Consider the following 22,802-nt stretch of genomic DNA (forward strand, 5'->3'; position numbering starts at 1 on the left):
GTTATTAACAACAATACCTTTTCATAATTATTCATCTCCAGTTTTTGTTGCTTTCGTTTTTATTGTTCCATATTCCATAAGTCCCTTGATAATAATTTCTGCCTCCCTTTCCTCCGAATTGAAAACTGCCCCTTCCTCTTTGATTCCATTCCTTTTTCTTTTGTCTGTGCGCAACCACTTGAGACCATGTTTTTTTCCTGTACCCCCATCTTGGTAAGGGTCGACTAGCTGAAAATCCCTCAGCACCTGTTGCAAAGTTTTAACTGTCGGTTGCTGTTGATTAGTCATACCATTAGGCTCTGCTTGCTTATGTTGCTCTGCTGCCATCAAGCCAGCTACTTCAGTGTCTTTGCACATTCTTTTAGGAGCTCTCTGGTTTGCAATATCATTATTTGCAGAACATCCATGAGTGGAAAAACACTAGTTTCTTTGGTAGCACCTGTTACGTCTGCTGCTGGAAAACAAAAGTTGGAACCTTCTTCATAATCTTTTAAATCCCTTTGAAACTTTTTGTGTTTTCTTCTGGCCAAAAATATCACCTTCTTTTTCAACTTTATTGACCATTCGGTCCATCCGCACATCAAAGTTCTCCTTAGATGCCAGTTCTTTTAAAGCGTTATATGAAACCCTCACAGACTCATTCAAGGGTTTCAGCTTCCAGTTTGCCTCTTCCTGTAGCAGTTGAAAATGACACAGTCCTGCGGCTTCATTTACTGCTTCCACGCAGACAATAAATCCTGCGAAAAGCCATGTCCTGAAGGTATTTTTGTGACTCTGAGCCCACTCGGGAGCCTTTTAACTGCTAAACATGCATCGAAAAACAAAATATCCCACTGCAGCTTTTTTATCTTTATTATATTGCTCTCTAAGGCATTAAACTCTGCAGCTAAATTAATGTCAGGCTCTAACTGATAAACCCTAGAGGCTTGACTGTTGGAAAGAAAGGGATTTACTGGACGTTTTAAAACTCCCTCAAAAATGCATCAGTAGCTTTTTTATGTGCTGCATTTAACTTTGTAACAGCATCAGTGCCTCCATTATTCTTTGGAATAGCTCCAAGCAGAATTCCACTTATAGAAACACCTCTGGGACTCATGTTTTTCAGTCCATTAGCAGGTACTTTCCCCACAGAACCACGACCATTATCCAGTAAGGAGTCATTGGGGGTATCATGCAACATGAACCCCAATGGAATAACCAAGAAACTAGAATTGGGTTGGGAGGAAGACTCCACCACAGAATGAGCCATAAAGAACACCAAATGTTGAATAAAAAACTCAAAATATAACCACAAACAATAAACCAAAATAAATACAAAACGGCTTGAAAAATAGCATAAAAAATAATACACTATTTAATCTAATACAAAAAAATACAAACGTAATAAAAAAATAAACCAAAGAAAAAGCCTACCTGAATGGTTTAAGCAGGGGGGCAAGACCTCATGCTTCCCTCACACCCCCACTCTTTAAATATACCAACTCCGAGATCACACTACAGTGCAGAAAAGGGAAATCTTCCCATTCTGCACTGTATGAATATCTCTGTTGAAACATTTGAACTTTTAAATGTTCGATCATATGGTGTTGACCATATGACGTTTGAACTTTTAAAAGTTCAACAACGTGATATAGACCCTCATACCTGGCTGGGCCACATAATCCAAGAGCTCCTCCGTGTCTCTTTTCATGTAGTCCAGGGAGGTGCGTCTCAGGTCATTCACACCCTCATGGACAGTGACAGAGTCATGATGTGGCATGACCTGAGTGCATGTGTTATGTGTCGAATTCTGGCACTTGATATGCAGCTGATTGTTACCTTTTCCTTATTCAATCTAGTGAGTGGGACATCAGTGTGCCTCACTATCGAGTCACCTATGATTAGTGTATTGGACAAGCTTGTAATAATCTGCAGACAGATAGCCTAGTATTTACCTATAAACCTATCAGAAGGAGATATTAAGAAGGTCAAAGATGTATTCTGGGTAGAAGAAATAGATGTTAATACTGTGAAGAACTTAATGAGGAATTAAATTAAGTACACAGGAATTATTGAAATATATCAGAGAAGCAAGAAAACAACTATTTACTTTAATTTAAGAGAAAGGATGAAACTAGGTGCTACTGGTAACATAGCATTCACCCCACAGGAAAATGAGTTAAACAAAAAAGCATCAATTAGTACTTACAAATTTAGCAGTAGAGAGGATAAAGGGGGAATTGGCATTGGGAAAACTTGTGAAGAATTGGAAACAGGACTATGAAGCTTGAGGACTAGATATGGCAGTATTGTGAACAGTCGGCCTGCTGCACTATCTATAAATGAGGCTTGTACACTTTCATTTCATTGAGGCAGCAGAGATAATATATCAATGAACACCACTTAGGGTGGAGGTGCGGTGTGAACAAGATAAATAATAGCATATAAAACTTTTACTTTGCATTAATGTATGACATTTTGTAATTTTGTGTGGAAGTTTTTCTCTCCATGCCTCTGGTGAGTTTTTTTCTTTTTTTGCCCAGCTGGATTTTCCTAGACAAGAAATGGAAATACATACATACATACATACATACATACATACATACATACATAAATAAATAAATATGCAATGGAAGAATAAGGGAACTACATTGTATATATTTTTTTACCTTACCCAATGTTGCAGACTTTTTTAGCATCTGCTTTATCTGTTTTTCAGGTTAATAATGTCAGTAAGGGTTGCCAGAGTTTTGAGTCAAGTATGTTTAGGAAGGACATATTTGCTAATTTATATTTATCTGTTAACAGTGTCCTCACAAAGTATAGTATTATTAAGGGAAATGCTATTATGCTGTGTATGTAGATGATATAAACATGCACAATATGCTACTTTATTTCTGTGTGGTACCTGGTACATCTTAGAAAAACTATGTAAAAGTTCCAGGGGATTGTTTATTGGTGATAGCTGACATCAAAGACAGTTATACCACAAGAAGCATGGGTTGAAATGTTAAGAGATTATTTTCTATTCTCCAGGAATTTGCCAGACAGGTAAGTGAATGTATTTTGTTCTTTGCTAGAATGTATTTTGCAGAAAAAAAAAATTCATGTTTGACAAAATGCATTTTTCAACAGTTAAAGGGGGTCAGTATAGAAACAAATGTGACTGCAGCATTAGTTATCAGTGAATGGGAACTACTTTATATACATGTTTTCACTCATGAGTCTAAATTAGCTTTTTTATGAATGCTTTACTAATGATATTTTTATTGTGTGGCATGAAACATCTAATGAATTTGACTGTTTTATTGAGTACATACTATTACTCAATAGACTTTTTTAGTGTTGAGTACAATATTCATCTAGCAACATACATTTTGGGTATTGAGGTAGGATTAACTTTTGAAAATCAAGAGTTCTGAGTCAAATATACTTAGGAAGGACATATTTTCTAATTCATATTTACCTGTTAATAGTGTCCTCACAAAGCATAGAGTTATTAAGGGAAAAGCTATTAGGCTGTCTAGATTAGTCACAGATGATGCCAGAACTAAACAACTGAGGACACATGTTTATGGAAAGAGTCTATATATGTAGGACATTGATAATCATGTATAAGAAGCAAAAGATGAGGAGGTATACAGTGTGCAATCTAGTAATGATGACACATTAAAACTCATTCATGCTGTAGTGTTGGTTTACAGCTTAGACACAAAGCAGTGTTAAGTATATAATAAAAGGTAACAGGAGAATAAATTCTGTAGCTAAATAGAGATGCCTTCCACATAATACATACTGAATCAGCTGGAATGTTAACATACAATTTTATTGGAAAAGTCTGACAAAAGACAGTTTCACCTCCAACAAACCTAAAGGTACCTACAGATGTAGAACCTGATTGCAGTGTGAATTATATATTAATAAAGACACCAATGCCATGTTAATACTGATAAATTAACAAGGACTCCAATGCTGTTATTCTACCAAATCACCAGTTTCTCAGCTACACAAAAATATAATGGTAATTCTGCAGGGGTATTTATTCACTTAACAACTTGTACAGCTGCAAGGCTTTCAATGCAGGGAGCACATTTTAAAAGATGTCACAGAAAATGTATTAACATTTTTTATACAGTAAAGAAAAGGTTATCAGAAATGCATTGTAGAGACACTCTGCGTTGTGCCTTAGCTTCAGAAAGTGTCATGTCTGTGTTTTAGGTCATGGTTCATTGGATAAAAGTCCCCACCTTCCTGAATGGTAATCCCTTCCAGATAAAAAAATGGAATATGGAATGCCAAATATCTTTAAATGTTGTTGAAATTCTTATATTAAGTTGCACCAGTAGTATGAACAGTGTTTTACAACTGAGGACTTTTTGAGAGCTGCAGTTAATTGCATCTGTTATGAAGGTTCATTTGTTTTTTTTTTATTAATGTGTATTATATAGTTAAACAAAATGTTTTTAATTGTGTAGCAAATGATGTAATATTATTCTGAAGTATTCTCATGATAACACGAGAAGAAAATAATTAATAAATAAATCTTATGACATCTTTTGAGTGCCATTTTTTGTGGTTTCAGTTTTCTTACATCCACCTAGATGAAGCAGTTGGTTGTTTTTTGAAATTATTTCAGTGTGCAGATAGAAACTTAGACTGTCTGTCAGAGCATCTGGGAAAGAGAATAAAAAAAAAATGTTAAGTTTGTTTCCTGCCTTTCCTGTTAAGTGGTTTAGATTGTTTGTAGGCTTCTGAGCCACCAAGCCCTTCTGTGTTGGAGGGAAGCCTTCTAGCTTAGTTTTGTTTCTTATAATTAGCCAGTTTTCTAGTTTCAGCACTCAAATCTGTTTCTTTGAACTCAGCACTGGTTCAGAACTCATTGTAAGCACTACATAAGCTGCAAATTACTACAGCACTCAACTTTCCTCACTTGTCTAGTGGAAAGCAGTTTTTAGTACTTAGTAAATAAGCACTTATCCAGGCATGTCTAAGGGTCAGCTCCCAGTGATTTCTCCTGTCTATCTGATGAATCTGGGCATTTTGGGGCAATGAAGCAATTGCCTCATGTACACAGACAACCCTCTCCTCCTACCACCCAACACTACAACCTGTGAGAGATGCACTTATATAGCCAAACTGGAAGCAAAGCTATCTTCACTCAAGACTGGACTAGAGAGTCAAGAGGAGAAGGTAAACACTTGCACCACACCACACTCATCACATAGTCCCTCAAAACCTGCACCACCAAAACACACACATAGAAACACAAAACACACACCTACATTCACGGAGGCTCTCAATAAAAACCTGCCCAAGCATCAGGGACATCCAAAGCATAAACGCAAGCAAACTCCGCCCTCCCCCCAACACAACCCAAATGACACATAGCCCACAAACTCAGTGTGCCACTCAACCACAGCCCATAAGGCATAACAACGTACCCAACACTCTGTTCATAGGTGACTCTATAGTCAGGCTCACTGATGTTCCACTCACTAGACTAAACAAGGAGAAAGTTACTGTCAGTTGCCTGTCAGGTGCCAGGATCTGCCACATAATGCATGCACTCAGGTCACTCCACAATAAGTACAAATATGACACTGTCATTGTCCATGTTGGTGTGAATGACCTGAGACGTACCTCCCTGGACTACATGAAAAGACACATGGAGGAGCTCTCCGATCTTGTATCCCAGGCAGGTATGACCCTAACCCTGAGTTGCATCCTGCCATCACCCAGAATGATACCACAGTACAAGGACAAAATGATTGACTTCAACAATTGGCTAAGCTTCTGGTGTCATTCTAAGGGGATCCAGTATTTGTCTGCCTGGGACGACATGATCGACAGACCATGATGCTTTGCCAGAGATGGCCTGCACCTGTCGCCCTTAGGATTCCAAATACTGGCTAAGGCTCTTGCCACCCCTATAGTGCCTTTTTTAGGCAAGGTTCAAATGACAAATTCACCACCGTAACAGGTACAAGCAAGCAAAATCTGCGGGTAATGCTACTCAATGCTAGAAGTCTAAACCTCAAAATACACTCATTTGAGGCACTCCTTAAAATGAAGAACATTGACATCTGTGCAGTGGCAGAGACCTGGTTCAAAGCTCCAGAGAGCACCCCTGCATTGCCAGGTTACAATTCATACCACACCTTTCGGCCACCTAACCCAGAATGAAGCACTAAAGGCGGAGGCGTGTCCATATTCATTAAGGATATCCACACCTCTAGGCTAGTTGCACAGCATAATGCATCCAAGATTATCCAAGTGCAACTAACTCTGGGCAAGACCGCAATCCAAACTGTAGCTTGCTACAGACCCCCACCATGCCCCAGTATTCCCACTCCTCATTTCTTGATACACTGGAAAGTTTTAGGGTACAACCCAACACCCTAATAATGGGCAATTTCAACTACCCCACCATTAACTGGGAAAACTACTCATGTACCAACTCTTTTGCTCAACGTTTTCTAGAATTCATAAATTCCAACACCTTGGATCAGCTTATTCACATCCCCACCAGGGGCAGCAATATCTTAGACCTGGTCATTACCAACATGGGAAACCAGTGTTCCACACCAGAGGTCAATTCCTCGTTGGTCAGATCCGACCACAAGCTAATCAGCCTAGACATCCACATCCCACCCCCACCCCCAATTAGGGAAACCATCGTAAAAATCTTCTCCAAAGCCAACCTCACACTTCTTAAGACAGAAGTGGCAAACTTCATGACACCCATGCAGACGGACAATAGAGGTATGACTGCTGAATCCTACACAAATGCACTTTATAAGCACTTACACGAGTGCATGGATCATGCTATCCCTAATAGAACCAAGATGTTATCTTCCAAAAAAAGGAAGCCAATCTGGTGGTCCTCTGCCATAAACAAACTCTACAACAGAAGAAAGAAACTGTTGCAAAAAAGAGTAAAATCCCATGGCTGGAGGAACTCCCTGATCAACCTCAGTAAGAAGCTGAGATCCCTCATAAAATCCTCCAAAGCTAGTTACGAAAACAAAATTGCCACTGACTCTAAAGACAACCACAAAGCATTCTATAGCTATGTCAAGAATCTCAATGGGAACACTCAGATCTGCTCTGTGTTACAGCACAATGGCACTAAATATACAGAACCAACTGATATTGCCAACATCCTAGCAGATTCAGCAGGTGCAGTGCTAACTTTACCCCCCTCTCACACCCTAGAGGGCCCATCTCTTTACTGGAAGAATGCAAAGTTCTTATAATCATGGCTGCACAGGTAAAAAACACACTCTCCAAAGCCAAGAACACAGCATCCATGGGACCTGACAATATCCCAGGCTGCATTCTACATGAACTACAGAATGAACTGGCATCCTACCTAAGTACCATGTTCAATCATAGCCTCACCTCAGGCTTTGTACCCACTGAATGGTGCACCGCAACGGTTATCCCACTCCACAAAGGGGGAGCCATGTTGGACCCCGGGACCTACCGCCCCATTAGCCTGATGAGCCTGGTCTGCAAGGCCATGGAACATATCATTGTGGAACTCATAAACAAAGACATTGGTAATCTCCAAACTCTGGACCCTACCCAGTTTGGATTTGTAAAAGGCAGATCATGTCTCCTAAACCTGATTGACTTCTTTGAAGCAGTCACCAAAGCCATAGATGAGGGTGAAATAGTTCACACAGCTTACCTAGATCTCGCCATGGCTTTCGACACCATCCCCCACTCTGGAATTATAGATAAGCTCACTAAACTAGGTATAAATCCCTATGTCACAAGATGGGTTGCCAATTGGCTCATGGACAGAACCCACACTGTGAAAGAAGAGGATTCGAAATCCAACTTCAGACCAGTGACAAGTGGAGTAACACAGGGTTCAGTCCTGGGTCCTCTCCTGTTTGGTATCTACTTCTCTGAAGTGCAGGCTAACACAGAAGGTCTTTGGCTAACAAAGTTTGCAGATGACTGCAAACTAGGAGCCATAATCAAAACTCCTAACGATGTGGACAAACTACAAAAGGGCCTCACTGAGATAGATACCTGGTGTCAAAGCCATGGCCTGAAGCTCAATGCCAAAAAGTGTATTGTCATCCCCTTTGGTAAAAACTCTGTACCCATAAACTACCACATAGCTGGTAGTATACTTAATGTCGAAAATGTGATAAGAGACCTTGGGACACAGGTGGACAGTAGTCTCTCCTTTGATAATCACATCGCCACAGTGGTCAAGAAATCCTTCTACGTGGCTCATCTCATCACAAAAGGATTCTCATCCAGAAAAAAAGAGGTCATTGTTCCCCTCTACTCATCACTCATTAGACCCATTATAGAGTACAACGCCCCTTTTGGTATGTACCTCACAAGACATCTACAACAACTGGAAAGACCACAGAAATACCTCACAAAGAGGATTACTGGCCTTAAACAGATGCCCTACCTAGACCGTCAAAAAAACTACAGCTTTACTCCATTGCATATCACCTACTCAGGGGCGATCTCTGCCTAACATACAAAGCTATGTCAAACCCAGATCTGTTGGACATGCTCCACTTAAAGAAATCCCAATCCCTCCGAGCTACATGCTCTAGGGACCTAAACCTTGTCACCACAATAAACAGAACATGCTGGAGGGATAGATTCCTGTCCCAGAGACTTCCCATACTCTGGAACAGACTACCTATCTATGTCAAACAGAGGTCCTCATTAGCACTCTTCAAGAAAAATCTTGATGATTGGATGGGAAATGGGAAATTCACTCCAGGGATCACTTCTGTGGCTTTGCATGACAGGGGCACAGGAAAATAATTTTCTTGGGTGGCGAAAGCCAGGGTACATTTTTTGGCTAGGCTTCTATAGGCCCTAGGGCCAATAGCCTAGTACCTACCTATGAATCTATGAACCTATGAGACAATGGAATTTATATAAATCACTAAAGGATAGTTTAATATGATGAGGGTCATAAATTACTAATTAATGGGATTTTGTTGATAGTACTGCATGACATTGACTGTTATTTGAGGAGAACAAATCTAATATTTTTTTGAAAGTCTTGTACAGAGGTTTGAGTAGTATTACAGTCTTTTTTCAAATTATAGGAAGTGAATATTGTTAGCATCAAATTTACAGAGGTTGACTGGTAAGGGATTTGTGAAGTGTATAAACAAGACTGTCTCCAGAGCTGGATCATGGTGAAATGGAGCCATCGCCTGTCAGTGTACCTACTGCTTTCTTCTTTACTTCTGCAGTTGTCACATAGCTTTGGATTTCATTTAAAACTTTTATTTCAAATTTTACAGCAAAAACACTGACGCATGTTTTCTAAACAAAACAAAACACTGTCACATTGAAAACAGACTTAGCATGAGAAACAGTGAGCTTTTCTTTCCTTGAAACTCACATTTAGATAAATGCATCAGGCAACCCATTAAACTACAAGAGATGTGCTAGGATGCATGCTCAAGTTGCTTATAGTGATGCACTAATTAGCATCTATGTGAAGGGTGAAGGAATTTAAAAGACAAATGTGTAATGCGGAAGTAGCTTGGAACAGTCCACTGGATGCAAATATTAATTTTTCATAAGCAGCCCAGGAGTTCTGTCAGATGAAGTAACATGGCAGATCACATCAAAGACAAATGAAAACTGAAGGACTCAAACCATATAATCAGGATACAGTTCTTTAACAGTTTATAGCCTTAGTCATCTGCACTAAGCGCTAGACAAACTGTTATTGCTCAAACACAGTGCATTCACATCTGTGTGCCTGCAAAAAACAAGCTCAATTAAAAATGTATTCATAGTTAAAATTATAGCATTAAACTCATAGGCTTCATGCTGTTCATTTTAATTACAGCTAAATAATAACCACACTGTCAACATTCAATAGAACAAGGATCACATCCAAAAAACATGGCTCATAACATGATGTTCATGTGTATTAAAACCAGTTTCCTTCATCTACACCATAACTATGCTGGTTAATGGGTAGTTAACAGGCTTGCAGTCTGGGGGAAGATTTAAGAGCATAGCTCACATTTCCAGGTAACCCAAAACACTGTCTAGTTAAGTGACTTGCTCAAGGTCAGGACATAAATAGGATGCAAAATCAGGAATGTTCTGCAAAACTGGAGACAAATAAGATCAGACTATTCTAAACTACTTTCAGAAGGATAACACAACAATAGGTTGTGCATCACCATATATTTTGTCAACCACAATGAAACTGTAATGGCTGATATTGACTGAAAGTAGTCCTCAGTGATTTACCAAGGAAATTAATTGAGGTCTAGCAGTTGGTGTGGAAGCATTTGGTGTGGAGGGTTAAAGGTCTTGCTCCTGCAGTTGATGCATTGGATCTGCCTCTGTGCAAGTCTCTTAACTAAAGAGTGCCCCCTAACTGGGGCATTACATGCTCACATGCACGCACACACACACACACACACACACACACACACACACACACACACACACACACACACACACACACACACACACACACACACACACACACACACACACACACACACACACACACACACACACACACACACACACACACACACACAGACACAGACACACACACACAAAACCTGAACTGCCATGCAAAACCCGACATAAAGAAATATAAAAGTGAAGTGGTAGCTCTTCACATTGCTGTTGCAAGCAAAAACATGGACCATTTCATAAAAGAAAAAAAGCAGTACATGGATGGTCATAAACAGCTTACTTCCTTTATTGTTAATTCCATATCTCCTGTGTTCTCAGTATGAGACACTCCGCAGTTCAAAATCATGGGCCAGTTGCTTTGTATCCCAGCTAATTGGCTCAATGCATTTTCCATTGAAAGAGGAGGTGAAATACAGAGCCAATGAGATCAGAGTTGTTGCCAATCAGGAAGTCAGATGGGCAGCTTTATAAGAGTAGCACATAGCCTACATTGTACTTTTTTTAAATAGCAGTCTAGCAGAAATTCAGACTTTTTTATTTAATTAATGTTGATGGCTGAGTCCTGCAGCCAGAAGCAGGTCCTAGGTAGCTGCATAGGTCATATTGTACTGGATCTGGCCCTGACTGGCTGTATTATAGATCCTTTGTTACCCCAACCCCCAACTTAAGGAAGCTGGAGTTCAATATAATAGTTTCACTTTTCTGTTTTGGAGTGTAACATGAAAACAGTTGACAATGAGTCAACAAATCCTCTGTTCTGTAGTTTGTCGAATTGTGTTTTGGTTAACCAAATCAAAAACTCTTTGATAATCAAGTACTGTTTTTCATTTTTTCTGTATGTAATTGTGTGTTTCACTGAATAGTGTGTGTGCTGTGTCTCTCTCTGCTAGAAGAGGGGGTGGTGGTCTTCTCATTTCTTATCTGATATTTAACTACTGTTAGCCTAGAGGGATTCCTCTGTACTTTAAGTGCTAGTCACAAAGTTTGAGAAATCATTTTCTGCTCAACTTCTCGGAGACTTGCTTGGCTATAATCACCTGCATTAGAAGCTGAAGTTAAGTACAAATGTGCAGTTTTAAAAGTACTGTTTTTCATTTTTTCTGTACCTAATTGTGTGTTTCACTGAATAGTGTGTGTGCTGTGACTCTCTCTGCTATAAGAGGAGGTGGTGGTCTTCTCACTTCTTGTTATCTGATATGTAACTGTTAGCCTAGAGGGATTCCTCTGTACTTTAAGTGCTAGCCACAAAGTTTGAGAAATCATTTTATGCTCAACTTCTGAGAGACCTGCTTGGCTATAATCACCTGCATTAGAAGCTAAAGTTAAGTACAAACCTGCAGTTTTAAAAACACTGTTTTTCATTTTTTCTGTACCTAATTGTGTGTTTCATTGAATAGTGCGTGTGCTGTGTCTCTCTCTGCTATAAGAGGGGGTGGTGGTCTTCTCACTTCTTATCTGATATTTAACAGTTAGCCTAGAGGGATTCCTCTGTACTTGAAGTGCTAGCCACAAAGTTTGAGAAATCATTTTATGCTCAACTTCTGAGAGACTTGCTTGGCTATAATCACCTGCATTAGAAGCTGAAGTTAAGTACAAATGTGCAGTTTTAAAAACACTGTTTTTCATTTTTTCTGTACATAATTGTGTGTTTCACTGAATAGTGTGTGCGCTGTGTCTCTCTCTGCTATAAGAGGGGGTGGTGGTCTTCTCACTTCTTATCTGATATTTAACAGTTAGCCTAGAGGGATTCCTCTGTACTTGAAGTGCTAGCCACAAAGTTTGAGAAATCATTTTATGCTCAACTTCTGAGAGACTTGCTTGGCTATAATCATCTGTATTAGAAGCTGAAGTTAAGTACAAACTTGCAGTTTAAAAGTACTGTTTTTCATTTTTTTTTCTGTACCTAATTGTGTGTTTCACTGAGTAGCGTGTGTATTCTGTGTCTCTCTCTTCAGTTTGTTCCCATCCACCCTCCCTATTCTTGTTTGGTGTTAGTGTTGGTGGCTCTGGAATTGGTCGCCCCTCCTGTAAATCTGTATTTGACCACTCCTTCTGAGTCCATCTCATTTGCTCACTTAACCGAGTACATTGAGATCATATTCTGAGTCTAGTTCACTCGACTTAATACAGAGAGAAGATTTGAGAAGGCCAACCCACTTAGGTTCCTCTTTCCGCTCTCCTTGCACTTTACTAACAAAAGAAATGCACTTTATTCATCTGCTTTTACTGTCTTTGTATTTCCTCCTACTTTATTTTGCTTTTGCCTCTTCTTAAAACTACTCAATTTTATTTATTCTGCTGCATTTATTACTGCTTAGTAGTAGCCTGATTAAATTGTAACTGTTATTCTAAATCTTTTGGTTAAAGCACTTGGGCTTCATACCAGTTGGTTTACATTAAGAAGGTTTGTGGTCTGCACTGTTGTGGCAGGACAGGTAGCTTACATCCTTCTAAGCTGATTGAAGGCTCAGTGTCTACTAATCTAAAAGTGTATTAGTTCTGGTTTAAGCAGTTGGGCTTCAGGCCAGTTATTCTACATTAAGACGGTTTGTGGTCTGCACTCTTGTGGGTGGAGAGGCTGGATTCTGCCTTTCTGAGCTGGGAATTTCTGGTCACAGGCTTATTGTACCTGCTTATTTGAACTGTTTCTTTCTGAAATTGGTGCACCTTGTTGCTGTAGCATAGGACCAGATTCAGGCCTGCTGAATCTAGCTTTGTTTGTATAACTTGAGCACTGATCCAGACCATCTTTTTTTTGGAGAAGGTTCCCCTGAACCCTAGTAGCGGGAATGTGCAGTTAGAACTTGTCTGATTGAAGACTGCTTTTTCTGGTTAATCGGGTAACTTGTTTAAATCAGTTTGTTCATTTTCTATTGTTTTATATATATAAAAAAATTGCACTTCATTCATCTGCTTTTACTGTATTTGTGTTTCTTCCTACTTTATTTCTAGGGGCATTGACTACCACTCTGAACTGAGATATATAACAATAAGCATCCTTTTCTGTGCATTTAAAGTGCTTTTTTTATTGTATCTGCTTTATTTTCTGAAAAAAATATATACTTGTTTCCCACTTTTCTAAGCTAGTATAGTCCAGTTTTCAGGTTAGTGCTGAATTCAGGGCTGTGTTATAAATCTCTGTGTTTGCCCATACCTTACTTGGATAGAAGGAAGTTTCTCTGTTCACCTGTGAGAGAGGGGAGCTTTGAGCAGCCTATCTGTCCCTGGAGGAGTGGTTTCAGCCCAGAAATTAGTAGTTTATTGGCCAGTTTGGGCTAATTTCTATCTCTTTTATTTCCCTGCTATAAAAAACGCATTTGCCTGTTTTTTCTTGCCAGGCAGCACCAGTTAGCTAGGGTATAACTATTCCCAGCTCCACAAAGTCTCCTCTTCAATTTTTCCCTTGGAAATAGACAAACTTTCAACTTAAGCACTCAAGCCATTAATTTCTCAGCCCGGCACTTGCTCAAAACTTATAGCAAGCACTTATAAACCCTAGCACTAGACCCCCCTATACTGTACAGAAGGACAAGGCTCTCTATTCGACCTTACCAGCTATTCAGTAAAACAGTTCACTGTGCCTATCCAGGCATGTCCAAAGGGCAGTTTCAGGTGTACTCTCCAGTCCAACTGGTGAAGCTGGGCATTTTGAGGCAATGTTACAACTGCCTCATGTACACAGACAACCCTCTCCTCCTACCACCAAACACTAATACATGTGAGAGATGCAATTATACAGCCAAACTGGAGGCTAAACTATCTCAACCCAAGACTGGATCAGACAGTCAAGAGGAGAAGGGAAATACTGGCATCACACCACCAGTCTCACATAGACCCATTAAACCAGCACCGGCAAAAAACACACATAAATACACAAAAACATACTCGGAGGCTCTAAATAAAAAATTACAAAAGCAACAGAGACCTCCAAAGCATACATCCAAGCAACCTCCACTCCCCCAACATAAACCATGAAACACATACTTCACAAACCAGTGTGCCACACAATCACAGCCCTTAAGGCAAAATAACATACCCAACATACTAGTAATAGGTGACTCTATAGTCAGTCACACTGATGTCCCACTCACTAGGCTGAATAAGGAGAAGGTTACTGTTAGCTGCCTGTTGGGTGCCAGGATCCGCCACATATCACAAGCACTCAGGTCATTTCAGAACAAGTATAAATATGATTCTATCATTGTCCATGTTGGTGTGAATGACCTGAGCCATACCTCCTTGGACTACATGAAAAGAGACATGGAAGAGCTCTCTGATCAAGTAGCCCAGGCCGGTATGACCCTGACCCTGAGTAGCATCCTGCCCTCACCAAGAATGATACAATGGTGTAAAGAAAAAATTATCAATTTCAACAATTGGCTAAGTTTCTGGAGTCATTCAAAGGGGATCCAATGTCTGTCCGCCGGGAATAATATGCTCGACAAGCCTTGCTGCTTCACTAGAGACAGCTTGCACCTGTCACCTTTAGGCTTTTGAATACTGGCCAAAGCTCTTGCCAACCTCATAATACCTTTTTTAGGCAAGGCTCAAAAGACAAACTCACCACCGTAAATAGCACAAAGTAACAAAAATCTGAGGGTAATGCTACTCAATGCCAGAAGTCTAAACCTCAAAATGCACGCACTTGAGGCACTCCTCACTATGGAGAAAATCGATATATGTGCAGTAACAGAAACCTGGTTTAAGGCTCCAGAGAGCACCCGAGCACTTTCAGGCTACAACTCATACCATACATTTTGGCCACAGAACCTGGACAGAAATACAAAAGGTGGGGGAGTATCCATTTTCATCAAGGATACCCACACCTCCAGGTTAGTGGCACAGCACAATGCTTCAGAGATCATCCACATGTAACTAACAATGGGCAAAACTGCAATTCAAATTGTAGCTTGCTACAGATCACCCACCATGTCCCAGGACTCCTATTCCCCATTTCTGGAAACACTGGGAAACATAAAGGTCCTACCAAACACCCTAATGCTGGGTGATTTCAACTACCCAAACATTAACTGGGAGAACTACTCAAGTACTAACTCCCTTGCCCAAGATTTCCTAGAATTTATAACCTCAAACACCCTGGATCAACTGGTCAACACTTCCACCAGAGGTGACAACATATTGGACCTGGTCATCACCAACATGGGCGACTGGTATTCCACACCGGAGGCCAACCCCTCGCTGGTTAGATCTGACCATAAACAAATCACTTTGGATATCCACATTCCGCCCCCACCCACGGACAAGGAAACCACCATGAAAAACTTTTCAAAAGCAAACTTCACGTTACTTAAGACTGAGGTGGAAAGTTTCAAAGCCCCCATGCTAAAGGATAATGCTGTCCAAGCTGCAAAATCCTTTACTAATACATTCTACGGGCACCTACAAGAATACATGGATCATGCTCTCCCAAGCAAAACCAAGACTCACTCCTCCAAGAAAAGGAAACCAGTCTGGTGGACCCCTGCCATAAACAAGCTATACAATAGAAGGAGGAAACTAGTACAGAAAAGAGTAAAATCCCAAGAAGGGAAGGCATCCCTCATCAGTATCAGCAAGAAACTATGATCCCTCATAAAATTGTCCAAGGCGAGCTTCGAAAGAAAAATTGCCAAGGACTCCAAAGATAACCACAAGGCATTCTTTAGCTATGTCAAGAATCTAAGTGGCAATGCTCAGTTCAGCTCAGAGTTAATGCAGAATGGCACAAAATACACTGAACCAACCGTTATTGCCAACATCCTGGCAGACAGGTTCAGTGCAAACTTTACCCCCCTCTCACCCCCAGAATGGCCCATAACCATACCAAAAGAATGTAGAGCCCCTGAAATCACAGACACTCAGGTTAAAACAGCCCTCTCCAAAGCCAAAAACACAGCATCAATGGGACTGGACGGTGTCCCAGGCTGTGTCCTACATGAGCTCAAAGACGAACTAACCCCTCACCTAAACACACTGTTCAAACTCAGCCTCTCCACAGGCTACGTACCCATAGAGTGGCGCACAGCAACAGTTATTCTGCTCCACAAAGGTGGAGCCACAACATACCCCAGGAACTATCACCCTATAAGCCTGACTAGCTTGGTCAGCAAGGCTATGGAGCGTATCATCATGGAACTCATTAATAGAGACATTGGGACCCTCAAAACACTGGTCCCTACCCAGTTCAGCTTTGTTAAGGGCAGATCATGCCTCCTAAACCTGGTGGACTTCTTTGAGACAGTTACCAAGGCTATAGACAAGGGAAAGTTGGTACACACAGCATGCCTAGACCTCGCAAAGGCCTTTGACACCATTCCCCATTCTGGTATCATAGACAAGCACAAGATGGGTTGCCAATTGGCTCATAGACAGAACCCACATGGTGAGAGTTGTGGGAGCTAGGTCTGACCCTAAACCGGTTATAAGTGGCATTTCTCAGGGCTCAGTCCTAGCACCCCTCCTGTTCGGCAATATACTTCTCAAAGGTACAGGCAAGCACAGGTGTACTATGGCTTACCAAGTTCACAGATGACTGCAAACTAGGGGCTATAATTGACTCTCCGGCTGACATAGACATCCTCCAAAAGGGTCTCAGTGAGATGGATACCTGGTGTCAAAATCATGGCCTCAAGCTAAATGCCAAAAAGTGCATAGTCATCCCCTTTGGAAAAAACAAAGTACACACAAACTACCACATAGGTGGTAGCCCCCTAAATACAGAAAACATAATAAGGGATCTGGGGACCCAAGTAGATAGTAACCTCTCCTTTGATAATCACATTGCCAAAGTGGTTAGAAAATCCTTCTATGTGGCCCACCTTATCACAAGAGGGTTTGCATCCAGATCAAAAGAGGTCATTGTACCCCTCTACTCATCACTCATCAGACCTATCATAGAGTACAATGCCCCATTTGGGATGTACCTTACAAGACACCTGCAACAGCTGGAAAGACCACATAAGTACCTCATCAAGAGGATCAGTGGCTTCAAACAGATGCCCTATGCAGCTCGACTGAAGAAACTCCAGCTGTAGTTGGTTGCATACCGCCTACTCAGAGGTGATCTCTGCCTGACAAACAAGGCCATGTCCAACCCAGAATTGATGGACATGCTCCACCTAAAGAAAACTGTATCCCCTCAAGCTGCACACTCTAGGGATCTAAACCTTACCACAACAATAAGTGGGACGTGCTGGAGGAATAGATTCCTGTCCCAGAGACTTCCCATGCTTTGGAACAAGATTCCAATGTACATTAGGCAGAGCTTCTCGCTAACACTCTTTAAGACAAACCTTGATGAGTGGATGGGAAACAGAAAGTTTACCCCAGTGATCACTTCAGTGGCTCTTCTGGACAGAGGCACAGGGAACTAATCTAAGGGGGTGGCGAAAGCCAACACATTCTGGCTTGGCTTATAAATGCCTTCTGGCAGATAGCCTAGTACCTACCCATGAACCTATCAATATGTTACCTTTGACTTTCCAAAATGGCAGTCAGAGGAGAATGTAGTGGCTTTCCTAAGAAATTATTTTTGTTTGCCATGTACTTGTAAAATGTTAAGAAAATCCATGACAGTGTCTCTGCTTTAATTGTTAAATATTTAATGCATTTAAATATTAAAAAATATTAACTTTTATTTGACTTAAATTTGTTTTATCTTTATTTTTAGTAATTTAACTTGTGGTCACAAAAAGCATAGAAAATGATGAAGATTTAACTAAAGAAAACCAATTCTATATCTCTTGCTACAATGGACAAAGATGTTTAAGCCAAAAGGACAAAAACAAAGAAAAATGTTTCATCAAAGAAAAAAAAAATTCAGGAAACTGAAGAACTAAACTGGATGCACCAGTAACAGCAGAAGACCTAAGAGAAGCACAGACATGTATATAAGATGCTTTAGCTTGTGGTGAGGTTGGACCACAAAGCTGTCTCCTTTGAAATAAATATCAACGTGTTAACCTTAGTGAACCCTTTAACAGTTAGGAACTGTTCCAATGCAAACTGCATCCCATTAAGTGATAGTTTACTAAAATTCAATGGTCCTCCCAACCCAGAATTTACAGCAGCCTATGAAAATTTATTTTTTATTGACATTTGATTACTGGGAAAGTCCTACTGGGTAGGAGCTCATTTTCATCGGAGGCTCAGGAAGAAAAGCTCCACAGTATTAAAAAATATTTTAAGAATAACAATTTTACAATCTACAAAAATAATACAAAAACATATGCAGTATAAATAATTATATCAAAACAGACCTAATATGAAAACATTTAACCAGAAGAACAGAAGAAATGTGGCTAAGGCAGAGATTGAAAACTACAGAACCACAACACAACTGCCTTCATGCACAACAGAGAAATCAGTCCAGCACCAAATTGGTCTTGAAATGTTGCCACATTTTATTAAAATAAAAGAAGAGTTAGTGTTAAAAACTGACTAAAAATATATATTTTATATTTTATTATAATTTTGCAGCTCTTAATCTTAACACAGTAGCAATAAAGGAGGGTGGCCTAATGGTTAAGGTGTTTGCCTTACAAGCACAAGGTGTAGGGTTTGAGTCTCACAAGGGATAATTGGCTAGGCTTAAAATGGCTTGCAAGGGCAGTTAGCTTAGTACTAACCTATGAACCTCAATAGAAATCATGTCATTTAACCTAGGTGGTCTGTTATCCTGCAATAACAATTGCCAATAAAGTTCTCAATGCTCCAGTTGATCTTCCCACTGACCCCCCTAGGGTTTTTTCACTTGTTCTAGAATATAGACTCTGAATTTACTGTTGCCACACACTCTAGCATGTTTTGCCAAGGAGTTAGTTTCCACGTCATGAGTGATGTCATAAACATGCTCATATGTACGTTTTTTAAGGACCCTCTCCATTTTACTGATGTAGACTGGACTCCATGAGCAAGCCACAATGTCAAAGTCTTAGAAGAGGGTCCTTAAAATGTATCTATATGAGCATGTTTATGACATCATTCATAACGTAGAAACAAACTCTTTGTTAAAACACGCTAGAGTGTCTGGCAACAGTAAATTCATATTCTATAGTTTAGAACAACTGAGAAAAAAAACCTAGAGGTGTTAGTGGGAAGATCTACTTGAGTATCAAGAACTTTATTGGCAATTGTTATTGCAGGAAAACAGACCACCTAGGTTAAACAACATGATTTCTATTGCTGCTGTGTTAAGATTAAGAGCTGCAAAATTTTAATAAAATATAAAATATACATTTTTAAACACTAACTCTTCTTTTACTTTAATAAAATGTGGTAGCATTTCAAAATAATCGATTTGGTGTTGGACTGATTTGTCCTTGGTGTTTGAAGGCAGTTGTGTCGTGGTGAATATGATAGGTACAAGTTGTATGATGATGATTTAATATATATAGACATTCTAGCCAGTTTATAGAGAAATTAAAGGTATGTTAGCATAATAAAAACAGGGATTGTAATATGAAGTGAGAGAAAAGCAGGCGTATGGCATATTTAGAAAAAAAGCCAGGGGAAAGTAATTAATAGAAGTAGAAGAGAGTAAGGTGGTATTAGGTAGGAACAGGTATGTGTTAACATTTAAGCATATAGTTTATCCTGGTGTTGAGCAAGAAAAGAGACAGATTTTGGCTAGGAAGTCTTTCATAATAGGTTTGAAGGATGAAGGGGAGGGTATTGAATTGATGGATACAGGTAAGGAGTTCCAGGCTTTAGCAACATGGCATAAGCCCAGTAGATTTATTAGGTTTGTGGACAGACAGGAGTTTTTGGTCATTGGACTGTAATGACCAAATGGGATCATAGTTGTATAGAATGGTACTTGGTGATACTCAGTTGTGTAGAAATTTTCACAAAGACCCTGTACAACCATGTAAATGACTGTACAGAGGCTGCTGTACGTACTAGAAGTAAGCCCAAAACAAACTCTAAAAACAAAGCAAACTAGTAGAATCCTAACCTTAACAGTGTATACACCAAAAGGAAAAAAAATCATGGATACAATTAGGGAGAACAACTCTGATAATGATAGGAACTGTCTAATTAAACTAAACAGGAAACTAAGAGGACTAATTACGTCCAACAAGGCTAAATGTGAGATCAAGATAGACTCAGGCTAAAGACAGCCACAAGGCCTTCGACAGCTATGTCTGAAACCTCAAAGGCATTGCACATTAGTGTGCTGAACTGGTGGACAGTGGTGCCACCTTCAATGAGCAGAGTGACATAGTGAATTTGCCGGCTGATAAATTAATCTCAAACTTCAGCAACCCCAATCCCCTGCCTCCAGCCCATAAAATACTGACTAGCATAACTCCCCCCCTCCATATTTCAACAAGGAGCAGGTCCTTGCAGCACTCACTAAGGGTAAACACACAGCCTCAGTGAGCCCCAACAGTATCCCAGGATGCTTCATAAATAGCTTGAAACATGACCTATTGGGATCACTTGAGTCACTTTTCATCACATTCCCATGGTACAATGATTTTCCCACTTCACAGGGGTGGATCATCAACCAACACTGGAACTACAGACCTATTAATCTGACTAGTCTAATATACAAAGCCATGTGAATTATCTTGAAAATGATCAGCAAATATATTGGCAACCTTCAGACACTGGACCCAAGCCAGTATGGCTTTGCCAGAGGAAGGTCATGTCTATTAAATCTGGTGGACTTCTTTGAGAGGGTCACCAAGGCAAATGATGAGGGAAAAATGATGCATACTGCCTACCTGGCTAAGGCATTTGATACAGTACCCTATTCAGGTACAGTTGACAAACTCACCAAACTTGGCATAAACCCCTACATAATTCACTGGATTGCCAGATGGCTCACAGACACTACCTAGAAAGTTAGGATTATTGAGACCACCCCCACTAACATACTGGTCAACAACAGGGTACTGCAGGACTCTGTACTATGACCACTCTTATTGGCATCTACTTCTCAGAGGTAAAAGCTAATATCAAGGTCTTTTGGATGACCAAGTTCACAGATGATTGCAAACTGGGAGCTTTCATAGATTCCCCCATGACACAAGCATCTTACAAGAAGGTCTAACACAGACGAATGACTGGTTATGATACTGTCACTTTTCAAAACCTAAGTCATGGATTAAAACTCAATGCCAAGAAATGCGTTATAGTGTCTTTTGGGAAAACTGCCACCCTGTGTAATTACTACATCAATAAGACACCCCTAAGCATTGACATGGAGGTCATGGATCTGGGAACACATGTAGACAGTAATTTAGACTTTGACCAACATGTGGCCAAGGTAGTAAGAAAATCATTCTATGTCACCCAAATTCTAAGTTAGGGGATGGCATCCAGGTCCAACAAGTTTGAAGGTCAGCAGGGCTAAGACAGAATATATGTGTGTAAATGAGAGAGAGGGTAGAGGAATGGTGAGGATGCAGGGAGTAGAGTTGGTAAAGATGGACAAGTTTAAGTACTTGGGATCAACAGTTCAGAGTAATGGTGAATGTGGAAGAGAGCTGAAGAAGAGAGTACAGGCAGGGTGGAATGGGTGGAGAAGAGTGTAAGGAGTGATTTGTGACAGACGGGTACCAGTAAGAGTGAAAGGGAAGGTCTACAAGAGGGTAGTGAGACCAGCTATGTTATATGGGTTGGAGACAGTGGCACTGACAAAAAGGCAGGAGTCAGAGCTGGATGTGGCAGAGTTAAAGATGTTAAGATTTGCACTTTGTGTGACTAGGATGGATAGGATTACGAATCAGTATATTAGAGGGTCAGCTCATGTTGGACAATTTGGAGACAAAGCAAGAGAGACGAGATTGCGTTGGTTTGGACATGTGCTGAGGAGAGATGATGGGTATATTGGGAAAAAGATGCTAAGGATAGAGCTGCCAGGTAAGAGGAAAAGAGGAAGGCCTAAGATAAGTTTTATGGACGTGGTGAGAGAGGACATGCAGGCGGTTAGTGTGACAGAGCAAGATGCAGAGGATAGGAAGAAATGGAAAGAGATGATCCACTGTGGCAACCCCTAACAGGAAAAGCCGAAAGATGATGATGATGATCCAGGTCCAAGAAGGTTATAGTGCCACTTAATTCAGTCCTTTTCAGACCCATCACTGAGTATAATGCCCCTTCAGCATGTACCTGACCAGACATGCATAACAGCTGGAATGCCCGCAACGGTTCCTTACCAGGAGAATCCAGGATATAAACACATTGTGCCATATGGATCATCGTAAAGCCCTATCTCTGTATTCGGTCTCCTACAGGTTACTGAGGGGTGATCTATGCCTGGCATGCAAAGTATCCTTGGATCTAACTCTGATGGAGTTTTTGCACATCTGTAAAATGAACAGAATCAGAACCACTAGATCCAAGGATTTAAATTTTGCTTGTGA

Source organism: Protopterus annectens, chromosome 7.part1 (genome assembly GCF_019279795.1).
Source record: "Protopterus annectens isolate FY-2018-M chromosome 7.part1, PAN1.0, whole genome shotgun sequence".
In the NCBI taxonomy this organism is placed as follows: Eukaryota; Metazoa; Chordata; order Ceratodontiformes; family Protopteridae; genus Protopterus; species Protopterus annectens.